At 44.4% G+C, this 11,594-nt stretch overlaps 1 long non-coding RNA gene across 1 annotated transcript; it reads left to right on the top strand.

Annotated features, from left to right (window-relative positions):
• Positions 1 to 16: 16 nt before the first annotated feature.
• On the top strand, positions 17 to 1,942 carry LOC111954544 (uncharacterized). The gene is made up of 3 exons (XR_002875996.2): positions 17 to 132; positions 518 to 637; positions 728 to 1,942. It is a non-coding gene; the product is annotated as an uncharacterized lncRNA (long non-coding RNA).
• Positions 1,943 to 11,594: the final 9,652 nt, after the last annotated feature.

Consider the following 11,594-nt stretch of genomic DNA (forward strand, 5'->3'; position numbering starts at 1 on the left):
ATGAATTGATGATTCCTGTCTCTGTGTGTCTTTTTGTTTGTGTGAGCAGTAAAGGCTGCACCTGTACCTGGCTCCCCTCACAGCTCTGGTCCCACCTCACCTCCAACACTGAAGCCCCGCGCCAACCACCCTGTAAGCGCCTCATATAATAATAAAATATGCCATTTAGCAGACACTTTTATCCAAAGCAACTTAGAGTAGTGTGTGCATACATTTTCATATGGGTGGCCCTAGTGGGAAAGGAACCCACAATCTTGATGTTGCTAACGCCATGCTCTACCAACTGAGCCACACAGGACCTGACCTCAGCCAATCATTAGCTCCAATTAGAGCTGTGCAATCACTACCTCACACACAGACTATTATAGCAATACAGTAATATCACATTTACACTGATTATGATCAAGTCATATTTACAGTCTTGGGATTTACCATCAGGACTGATTGAACACTTGCAAAATCATAAACTAACATTGTCTTGTCTCACTTTGTATTATTTGGCCTTTATCGCACTCAGAAACCGAAACCAAAGAGAGTGAAAGCCATCTACAACTGTTCTGCTGATAACTCAGATGAGTTGACGTTCACAGAAGGAGAGGTGATCRTAGTGGACGGAGAGGAGGACCCGGAGTGGTGGGTAAGTACTGTATATATACACACACTCACTCACACTCAAGTGTTGTCATATCTGTACCACTGACTGTATCCTGTCCTGTGTATATTACAGTTTGGACATATGGAGGGGGAGCCGACCAGGAGAGGGGTCTTCCCTGTGAAATTTGTACACTTCATCACTGACTGATGCATCTGATGGTGTGACCGAAGCTGTCTCTCGCCTCTAGGCTGTTTTTATCTATGGCTGTATCAGAAGAGGCTGGTGGGAGGAGCTATAGGAGAGCAGACTCATTGTAATGGCTAGAATGGAATTGATGGAACAGAGTCAAACATGTGATTTCCATATGTTTGATACTGTTCCATTTATTCCATTCCAGACATTATAATAAACCGTCCTCCTACAGCTCCTCCTACCAGCCTCCACTGGTCTTTATTATGTATGTGAGACTGTGAGTGAAAAAGATGTGGAATGTGCACAGTGTGTGTGTGTATGATGTTATTCTCATGCATCCAAACATCAAAAGAAAATGTCTGCTTCCCAAATGGCACCCTATTCCCTACATAGTGCACAACTTTTGACCAGAGTCCTATGGGTCCTGATCAAAGGTAGGGAGGGCACAGTATAGGGAATAGGGGATGTATACTATGTGACCTGCCAACAGAATGTTCTACAATTCTGGAAAATGTGTGACAAACTATGTAAGGACATTAACCAGATAAGAGGCAGGAGGAAACTGTTCCGCTGCCCAAGTGTTGAGAAACTTCACCTCAACAGTTTGTTGGGACAACTGGAAATAACTGGAGAAAGATTCTGGTTAGACTATGGCTAGAATTCAATCCAATCGCGCTTCGTCCACAATGTGCATTTTAAAGGCAATGTTCCCTCGTTCGCGGAGACCACATTCATGGTATACGCTGCACATGTCGGCTTAATCAAAGATGACCTTTAAATGGTGTGTTGTCCCTCAGATCCAGTAATGTGTATTGTGTTATCAACTCAGATGGGTATTGAAAGAGTAAACTTGTAATGTAATAAAAAAACATATTGTACAGACATTCAAAGTTTTCTACATATTACATAGTCATTAAACTGCTGTGAATCACAAAAACTTGCCACAGTGCATGGTCATCCCTGACCACTTCTGCTGATGGGAAACTGATATGTTTGATCCTAACATAGAAACAAATCTAATTTATCAAGGAAGCATTTGTGAATATATAATGCTATGAAAAGGGTTACAGGGTAACTCTGTATGTACATTGTTGTAGCTGTACAATCATCTTCCCTCTTGTTCTTTACAAGGTCATTAAAACTTGAAATGGCTCATTGTGTGTTTTGTCTTCAATTCATTATGTTATGACGGATCAGTATAGTGGTCACTCTACTTACATGTACTGTAATGACAGTCCAGATGATGATGATGAAATGACAGATCATAGCAATCTAATAACTGCTCTGGTTGCTATGCCCTAAAATGTTGTTACAACACTGGTGTCGTACCGAAAATCTCCCCCCTGCCAGAACAAACTTCACGTCAGGATAGGCAACCAAAATGAATMATTTATGTATGTGTGCTATATTAAACATAGAGGAGGGAGTAAAATGTTGGCAAGCAATAAACATTTGAGAACAATTATGGCTGAATTATTGTCCTTACACTTTCAAAAATACTAATCGAATAAGACATGGGAGAGATGATGAATTTTGGCAAAGAGATTTATTTATAGACTAATACAAAATCAGTAATAGATTTAAGTACGGGCGACATGGGCAGCCGCCCAGGGCAGCATCACGCCACCCCCAGCGGGCGCGGCTGCTGAAGGGGGGGTTCGCCCAGGGCGCCATACAGGCTAGAACCGCCACATACACTTGAAACAAATAGCCAAACCGAAAACTGCAGACAAAAATGCTTTCTGCTACTAAGATCAGTGAAATGTAGGTTAAACTGACGGAGTGAAGAGCAGAAATCTCAACTAGCAAGCAAGTCGCCGCAATGAACGACTCTGTCAATCACCGCATTCATATCGGCAGACTCAATAACCTTGGCTTCTCAAATGACTGCCTCGCCTGGTTCACCAACTACTTCTCAGATAGAGTTCAGTGTGTCAAATCGGAGGGCCTTTTGTCCGGACCTCTGGCAGTCTCTATGGGGGTGCCACAGGGTTCAATTCTCGGGCCTTTTCTCTGTATATATTAATGATGTCGCTCTTGCTGCTGGTGATTCTCTGATCCACCTCTACGCAGACGACACCATTCTGTATACATCTGGCCCTTCTTTGGACACTGTGCTAACAAACCTCCAAACAAGCTTCAATGCCATACAACACTCTGTCCGAGGCCTCCAACTGCTTTTAAATGCAAGTAAAACTAAGTGCATGCTCTTCAACCGATTGCTGTCCGCACCCGCCCGCCCGACTAGCATCACTACTCTGGACGGTTCTGACTTAGAATATGTGGACAACTACAAATACCTAGGTGTCTGGTTAGACTGTAAATTCTCCTTCCAGACTCACATTAAGCATCTCCAATCAAAAATTTAATCTAGAATCGGCTTCCTATTTCGCAACAAAGCCTCCTTCACTCATGCTGCGAAACATACCCTCATAAAACTGACTATCCTACCGATCCTTGATTTCGGCGATGTCATTTACAAAATAACCTCCAACAAGTCTACTGGATGTAGTCTATCACAGTGCCATCCGTTTTGTCACCAAAGCCCTATATACTACCCACCACTGCGACCTGTATGCTCTCGTTGGCTGGCCCTCACTACATATTCGTCGCCAAACCACTGGCTCCAGGTCATCGAAAAGTCTCTGTTAGGTAAAGCCCCGCCTTCTCAGCTCACTGGTCACCATAGCAACACCCACCCGTAGCACGCACTACAGCAGGTATATTTCACTGGTCACCCCCAAAAGCCAACACTTCCTTTGGCCGCCTTTCCTTCCAGTTCCCTGCTGTCAATGACTGGAACAAATTGCAAAACTCACTGAAGCTGGAGTCTTATATCTCCCTCTCTATCTTTAAGCATCAGCTRTCAGAGCAGCTTACCGATCACTGTACCTGTACTCAGCCAATCTGTAAATAGCACACCCAACTACCTCATCCCCATATTGTTATTTATCCTCTTGCTCTTTTGCACCCCAGTATCTCTACTTGCACATCATCATCTGCACATCTATCACTCCAGTGTTAATGCTAAATTGTAATTATATCGCCTCCATKGCCTATTAATTGCCTTACCCCAGTTATTGTCCAAAGATGGCCAAGTGTTTTTACCAGGCTAAATATGTAGCTAGCTACCTGGCTAGTTGGTATTTCCAAGTAGTTAGCCAACTAATTTACTATGCATTCTTACTATGAGTTCTCATTAAGATGCATTTTTTATTTTGCTGTCAAAATATTGCCATAATGCGTGATTTTTCTGAATCTGTCAGAACGTCACTTTGTGTCAAATGTCATCATCAGACAGTCGACTCCTGTTTCCCTCCAACAGTGGAGCTGGACAGGTCATGCATCATTCTGGAGTTAAAGGGGACCAGAAATCATGGTAATGTAACACACGCAGTCATAAACTCAGCAAAAAAAGAAACGTCCTCTCACTGTCAACTGCGTTTATTTTCAGCAAACTTAACGTGTAAACATTTGTATGAACATAACAAGATTCAACAACTGAGACATAAACTGAACAAGTTCCACAGACATATGACTAAAAKAAATTGAATAATGTGTCCCTGAACAAACGGGGGGGTCAAAATCATGGAGGGATTGTGCCTTCCTGGTGTAACGGGCAGTTGTTGCCATCCTGTACCCGTCCCGCAGGTGTGATGTTCAGATGTACCGATCCTGTGCAGGTGTTGTTACACGGGGTCTGCCATTGCGAGGACAATCAGCTGTCCGTCCTGTCTCCCTGTAGCKCTGTCTTAGGCGTCTCACAGTACGGACATTGCAATTCATTGCCTTGGCCACATCTGCAGTCCTCATGCCTCCTTGCAGCATGCCTAAGGCACATTCACACATATGAGCAGGGACCCTGGGCATCTTTCTTTTTGTGTTTTTCAGAGTCAGTAGAAAGGCCTCTTTAGTGTCCTAAGTTTTCATAACTGTGACCTTAATTGCCTACCATCTGTAAGCTGTTAGTGTCTTATGGCTGAGATCCCGTTAAAGGGATCGACTTGACAACAGCCAGTGAAAGTGCAGGGCGCCAAATTCAAACAGAAATCTCATAATTAAATTCCTCAAACATACAAGTATTATACACCATTTTAAAGATAAACTTGTTGTTAATCCCACCACAGTATCCGATTTCACGAAAGCATACCATGCGATTATGTTAGGTCAGCATYTAGTCACAGAAAAACACAGCCATTTTTCCAGGCAAAGAGAGGATTCACAAAAAGCAGAAATAGAGATAAAATGAATCACTAACCTTTGATGATCTTCATGTTACACAATACATGTATGTTTTGTTCGATAAAGTTCATATTTATATCCAAAAATCTCAGTTTACATTGGCGCGTTATGTTCAGTAATGTTTTGCTTCCAAAACATCTGGTGATTTTGCAGAGAGCCACATCAATTTACAGAAATACTCATAATAAACATTGATAAAAKATACAAGTGTTATGCATGGAATTATAGATAAACYTCTCCTTAATGCAACCGCTGTGTCAGATTTCAAAAAAGCTTTACSGAAAAAGCACACCATGCAATAATCTGAGTACAGCGCTCAGAGACCAAAACAAGCCATACAGATACCCGCCATGTTGTGGAGTCAACAGAAGTCAGAAATAGCATTATAAATATTCACTTACCTTTGATGATCTTCATCAGAATGCACTCCCAGGAATCCCAGTTCCACAATAAATGTTTGTTTTGTTCGATAAAGTTCATGATTTATGTCCAAATACCTCCTTTTTGTTCGCGCGTTTAGTTCACAAATCCAAATGCACGAGGCGCAGGCCAGACGAAAAGTCAAAAAGTTCCATTACAGTTCATAGAAACATGTCAAACGATGTATAGAATCAATCTTTAGGATGTTTTTATCATAAATCTTCAATAATGTTTCAACCGGAGAATTCCTTTGTCTTTAGAAAGGAAAAGGAACACAGCTAACTCTCATGGGCGCGTGCCTGACTGAGCTCATGGCCTTCTGYCTGACCCCTTCGTCAAACAGCTCTTATTCTCTCCCCCTTCACAGTAGAAGCCTGAAACAAGGTTCTAAAGACTGTTGACATCTAGTGGAAGCCTTAGGAAGTGCATTATGACCCCATAGACACTGTATATTGGATAGGCAAAGACTTGAAAACCTACATACCTCAAATTTTCCACTTCCTGGTTGGATTGTTTCTCAGGTTTTTGCCTGCCATATGAGTTCTGCTATACTCACAGACATCATTCAAACAGTTTTAGAAACTTCAGAGTGTTTTCTATCCAAATCTACTAATAATATGCATATTTTAGCTTCTGGGCCTGAGTAGCAGGCAGTTTACTCTGGGCACCTTATTCATCCAAGCTACTCAATACTGCCCCCAGCCATAAGAAGTTAACGACCGTTCCACAGGTGCATGTTCATTAATTGTTTATGGTTCATTGAACAAGCATGGGAAACCGTGTTTAAACCCTTTACAATGAAGATCTGTGAAGTTATTTGGATTTTTACAAATTATCTTTGAAAGACAGGGTTCTGAAAAAGGGACGTTTCTTTTTTTGCTGAGTTTATTTGTCACACATTAAAATGTGTGAGTCAAACTTAAATAGAAGTAACCTGATAAGCACAATCGTTTGCAGCTGGACTGTGGAATTCACCAAGGACTGGATGGAACGCATGGCCTCTCCCTGTATCGATTTGATCGACCCRGCTGAGATAGACCTGCTTCTCATCAGCGAGTCTTCCTTCCCTCTCATCTGTTCTGTAGAAAACACAATACACAATAGAAAACAAATGAAAACAAGTGTTTTTTATTGGACAAATCCAGGYAGTCCCTCCGTTTCAGTATGGGGGATACCTAGTCAGTTGCACAACTGAATGCATTCAACTGAAATGTGTCTTCCCCATTTAACCCAACCCCTCTGAATCAGAGATTAAGGCTGCCTTAATCGACATCCACGTCATCGGCGCCCGGGGAACAGTTGTTGTTGGGGGTTAACTGCCTTGGAGGGCAGAACGGCAGATTTTTATCTTGTCGATTTGGGAATTTGATCTACACAGCCATGTCTTCAGGGCAAAAACTACAGGATGCTGCTGTGGGTTCACATGGTGTCGCTGACTGTCTCMGTTTTTCCTCCAGATAACATCTCTGCAGACGACATGATGCACAAAGAGACCAACTTGGATGAGAGCATGGAGAAGATCGAGGCCATCAAATTCTACGAGGTGAAAGAGGTGGCCGGCGTTATGTTATGCTGTTACCGCGCGGGTCACGTCCTGGGCACAGCCATGTTTATGGAGATAGCAGGGGTAAAAGTGAGTACTGAGTTTAGAAAATGAGAGCTTTTTCAACTTCTTCTTGAAAAGTTCCATTGGTACATGATTTCCCCTGATTTTGTCCAGTTTTATTATTCTTGAATATCTCCTCATCTCCACCTTGTTTTTGTAGATGTGCCTTTATAAAGTGTAATAATCATCTCCCCAATGCATCACATAGATACAGAATGTGTTGTTTATTCTGGCCAGTAGATGGCAGCCATATGCTGGACAAATGTTCCTGTTCAAGGCCATTCATGTGATGTTGTTTCCATGTCTCATCCTCGTGTTTGCCTTGGGAAAAGGCCAGGAATTTCTGCTCATCCTGGGTGAGATTCTCCAACCAGTCCCCACTTCAGCCTGCTTATAGAGCAGGGATCTTCCTCTGTTCTACAGCTCCAGTCACTCTCAATCATGGAAGAGTTCATTAGGAACCAAACGACACCTGGCCTCCAATCAGAAACGCACTTTAAAAAGTTTTCCGTTGCGTGCTCTAATGAGTACAACCCTTCTCTAGTGTGTGTGTTTTTTTCTAGAGGTGTACTAGCAGAACCACCCGGAGCGTCACGACATTCCCGTCTAGTACGCATAGTCTCTGGCTGAAAGAAGTGCTGCTTACCAGACCTACATCAACGCTGTGAACGACAAGATCCGCAAGGCCATCAATGTCAACAACCCCTTTGTCTTCAAGCACATCAGCAACCTCATGGTGGGTAACATTAATCAGATGAATRTTCAGCCTCCGACCGCAAGGCACTACAGAGGGTAGTGCGTACGGCCCAGTACATCAMCGGGGCCAAGCTTCCTTCCATCCAGGACCTCTATACCAGGCGGTGTCAGAGGAAGGCTCCAGCCACCCTAGTCATAGACTGTTCTCTGCTACCGCACGGCAAGCGGTACCGGAGCGCCAAGTCTAGGTCCAAGAGGCTTCTAAACAGCTTCTACCCCCAAGCCATAAGACTGTTGAACAGCTAATCAAATGGCTACCCAGACTATTTGCATTGCCCCCCCACCACACACTGCTGCTACTCTGTCATTGTCTATGCATAGTCACTTTAATAAGTCTACCTACATGTACCTATTATCTCGACACGGACCGCGCATGAACTCTTAACCGGTACCCCATATACTAGCCTCCACATTGATCGCACCGGTCACCGGGCTCTCCAGTATACATAGCCTCCAAGTTATCTGTACCGGAACACCTGCTATATACCTCCACAGACTCTGGTACGGGTAACCCCAAATAGCCCCCATTGACTCGTAACCGTACCCCCAGATATCAGCCTCCACATTGAACTCTGTACGCCGATAAGCCCCACAGATGACTAAATGTAATGCTCCACATTGACTCTGTTACGGTACCCTAGTATAAAGCTCCACATTGACTCTGTACCGGTACCCCCAGTATAACCTCCACATTGCCATCGGTACCGGTACCTCAGTAATAGCCCTCACATTGACTCTGTACGTACCTCCATATAAGCCCCAAATTGACTTCTGTACCCGTACCCCAGGATAATAAGCGCCCACCATTGCCTCTGCACGGTACCCATCATATAGCCTCCACATGACCTGTCGGACCGGTTGTTGCCGTCTGACCCGCACTAAGTCTGGCCAAGAACCGTGCCGCGTATCCTAAACCTATAACATCCACGCTGTGAACGACAGATCCGCAAGCCTCAATGTCAACAACCCCTTTGTCTTCAAGCACATCAGCAACCTCATGGTGGGGTAACATTAATCAGATGAATATTCAGCCTCCGACCGCAAGGCATACAGAGGTAGTGCGTACGCCCAGTACATCAACGGGGCCAAGCTTCCTTCCACCAGGACCTCTATACCAGGCGGTTCAGAGGAAGCCCAGCCACCCTAGTCAAGACTGTTCTCTGCTACCGCACGGCAACGACGTAGGAGCGCCAAGTCTAGGTCCAAGAGGCTCTAAACAGCTTCTACCCCAAGCCATAAGACTGTTGAACAGCTAATCAAATGGCTACCCAGACTATTTGCATTGCCCCCACACACATGCTGCTACTCTGTCTGTCATGCATAGTCACTTTAATAAGTCTACCTACATGTACTATTATCTCGACACCGGACCCGCATTGACTCTGTACCGGTACCCAGTATATAGCCTCCACATTGACTCTGTAACCGGACCCTGTTCTGGCCCCGTAATACCTCCACCATCCAACGCTTACTCGTACCTTAGCCTCACACCCATAAACTCATAGTACGCCCCCCACATTGACGCGATCACCGTCCATAAGCCTCCACAATCCGACGAACAGAACGCACCACATGAACTCTCACCCAGATCTCGCGCGGCTACCCACATGACCCCTCTGTACGGTACCCCAGTGATAGCCTCCAATGAACCTGTACCGGACCCGCGTAATAGCTCAATTAATTGCGGTCCGCCCATATTGCACTCCATTGATCTGTACGTCCCACAGTATGCTCACATTGTCTTCCGGTCTCCCTGTTAGAGCCTCCACATGACTCTGTACCGTACCCCAGTATATAGCCTCCACATGACTCTGTACCGGTACCCCCAGTAATATTAGCCTCCAGCATTGACTCGTGTACGTACTGGCTCCTGTATATAGCCCCGCTAATCTCTTACTTTTTTTTCTTTCTTAACTGCATTGTTGGTTAAGGGCTTGTAAGTAAGCATTTCACTGTAAGGTCTACACCTGTTGTATTCGGCATGTGACAAATCAATTTGATTGATGCATTTATTACTTTTTTATATTAGTGTAACGCTCCTCCTCTTCGTCTGATGAAAGTAGTCAAGATCGACCAACACGCAGCGTGGTAAGTGTCCATGTTAATATTTTAATATAACAGACACGAAACAAATAACAACGAGAATGTAGAAGAAACTAAACAGTCCTGTCAGGTGAAACACAAACAGAAAATCACCACAAACACCAGGTGGGAAAAGGCTACCTATATATGGTTCTCTAATCAGAGACAACGATAGACAGCTGCCTCTGATTGGGAACCACACCAGGCCAAACACATAGAAATACAAACATAGAACAAAAACATAAGAATGCCACCCAACTCACGCCTGACCAACCAAAAGACATAAAAAGGAACTAAGGTCAGGGCGTGACATTAGGTACCAAATAGATAGACTGAAACGGAGAGGGACTATCTGACTTATTCATAAGAAACTATTTAATTTCCTTTGCAAAAAGGTTTGCCTAATATTCGACTCCTGTTGTCCCCTCGCGTCCATGCTAATCTTCTGCTGTACCCCTCTCCCCAGAGTATGGACCACGATGACGGCGGCAGTGTGGTGATGGCGTCTCAGGATGACGCAGCGCAGTCTGTCCTGAGAGTTGATCGAGAGCTGCTGCATCCAACAAAAGGAACATACTCATCGCCGTATACTGCGTGAGGATACCCTCACCAAGTTGGGCTCAGCTCCAACACGTCTTAAGTTCCCTTTTAAAGACAATTGCTCAGTCACGGTGACCGTTACACAACAATAACCCACAGTGTGGATCATTCAAGCCAAACTTTGTGAATGAATATATTTATATAATCAAATGACAGATAAAGAACACAATAACAGAATTAAGTAAATTAAAGACCAGCATGAGTGTGATAATCTGTTCATGGTTGAGCTGTTTCTCTGGAGACTATCCTATTACATCAGTCAGAGCCAGAGGAGATCACACCACATCAGACAGGAAGCTATGCTTTCATGTGACAACACTGAAGAAATGACACTTTGCTACAATGTAAGGTAGTGAGTGTACAGCTTGTATAACAGTGTACATTTGCTGTCCCCTCAAAATAACTCACACAGCCATTAATGTCTAAACCGCTGGCAACAAAAGTGAGTACACCCCTAAGTGAAAATGTCCAAATTGGGCCCAAAGTGTCAATATTTTGTGTGGCTACTATCATTTTYCAGCACTGCCTTAACCCTCTTGGGCATGGAGTTCACCAGAGCTTCACAGGTTGCCACTGGAGTCCTCTTCCACTCCTCCATGACGACATCACGGAGCTGGTGGATGTTAGAGACCTTGCACTCCTCCACCTTCCGTTTGAGGATGCCCCACAGATGCTCAATAGGGTTTAGGTCTGGAGACATGCTTGGCCAGTCCATCACCTTTACCCTCAGCTTCTTTAGCAAGGCAGTGGTCGTCTTGGAGGTGTGTTTGGGGTCGTTATCATGTTGGAATACTGCCCTGCAGCCCAGTCTCCGAAGGGAGGGGATCATGCTCTGCTTCAGTATGTCACAGTACATGTTGGCATTCATGGTTCCCTCAATGAACTGTAGCTCCCCAGTGCCGGCAGCACTCATGCAGCCCCAGACCATGACCCTCCCACCACCATGCTTGACTGTAGGCAAGACACACTTGTCTTTGTACTCCTCACCTGGTTGTCGCCACACACACTTGACACCATCTGAACCAAATAAGTTTATCTTGGTCTCATCAGACCACAGGACATGGTTCATGGCGAGGCCTGTTCTGAGTGGAACCTGTCCAG

Source organism: Salvelinus sp. IW2-2015, linkage group LG28, assembly GCF_002910315.2.
Source record: "Salvelinus sp. IW2-2015 linkage group LG28, ASM291031v2, whole genome shotgun sequence".
In the NCBI taxonomy this organism is placed as follows: Eukaryota; Metazoa; Chordata; class Actinopteri; order Salmoniformes; family Salmonidae; genus Salvelinus; species Salvelinus sp. IW2-2015.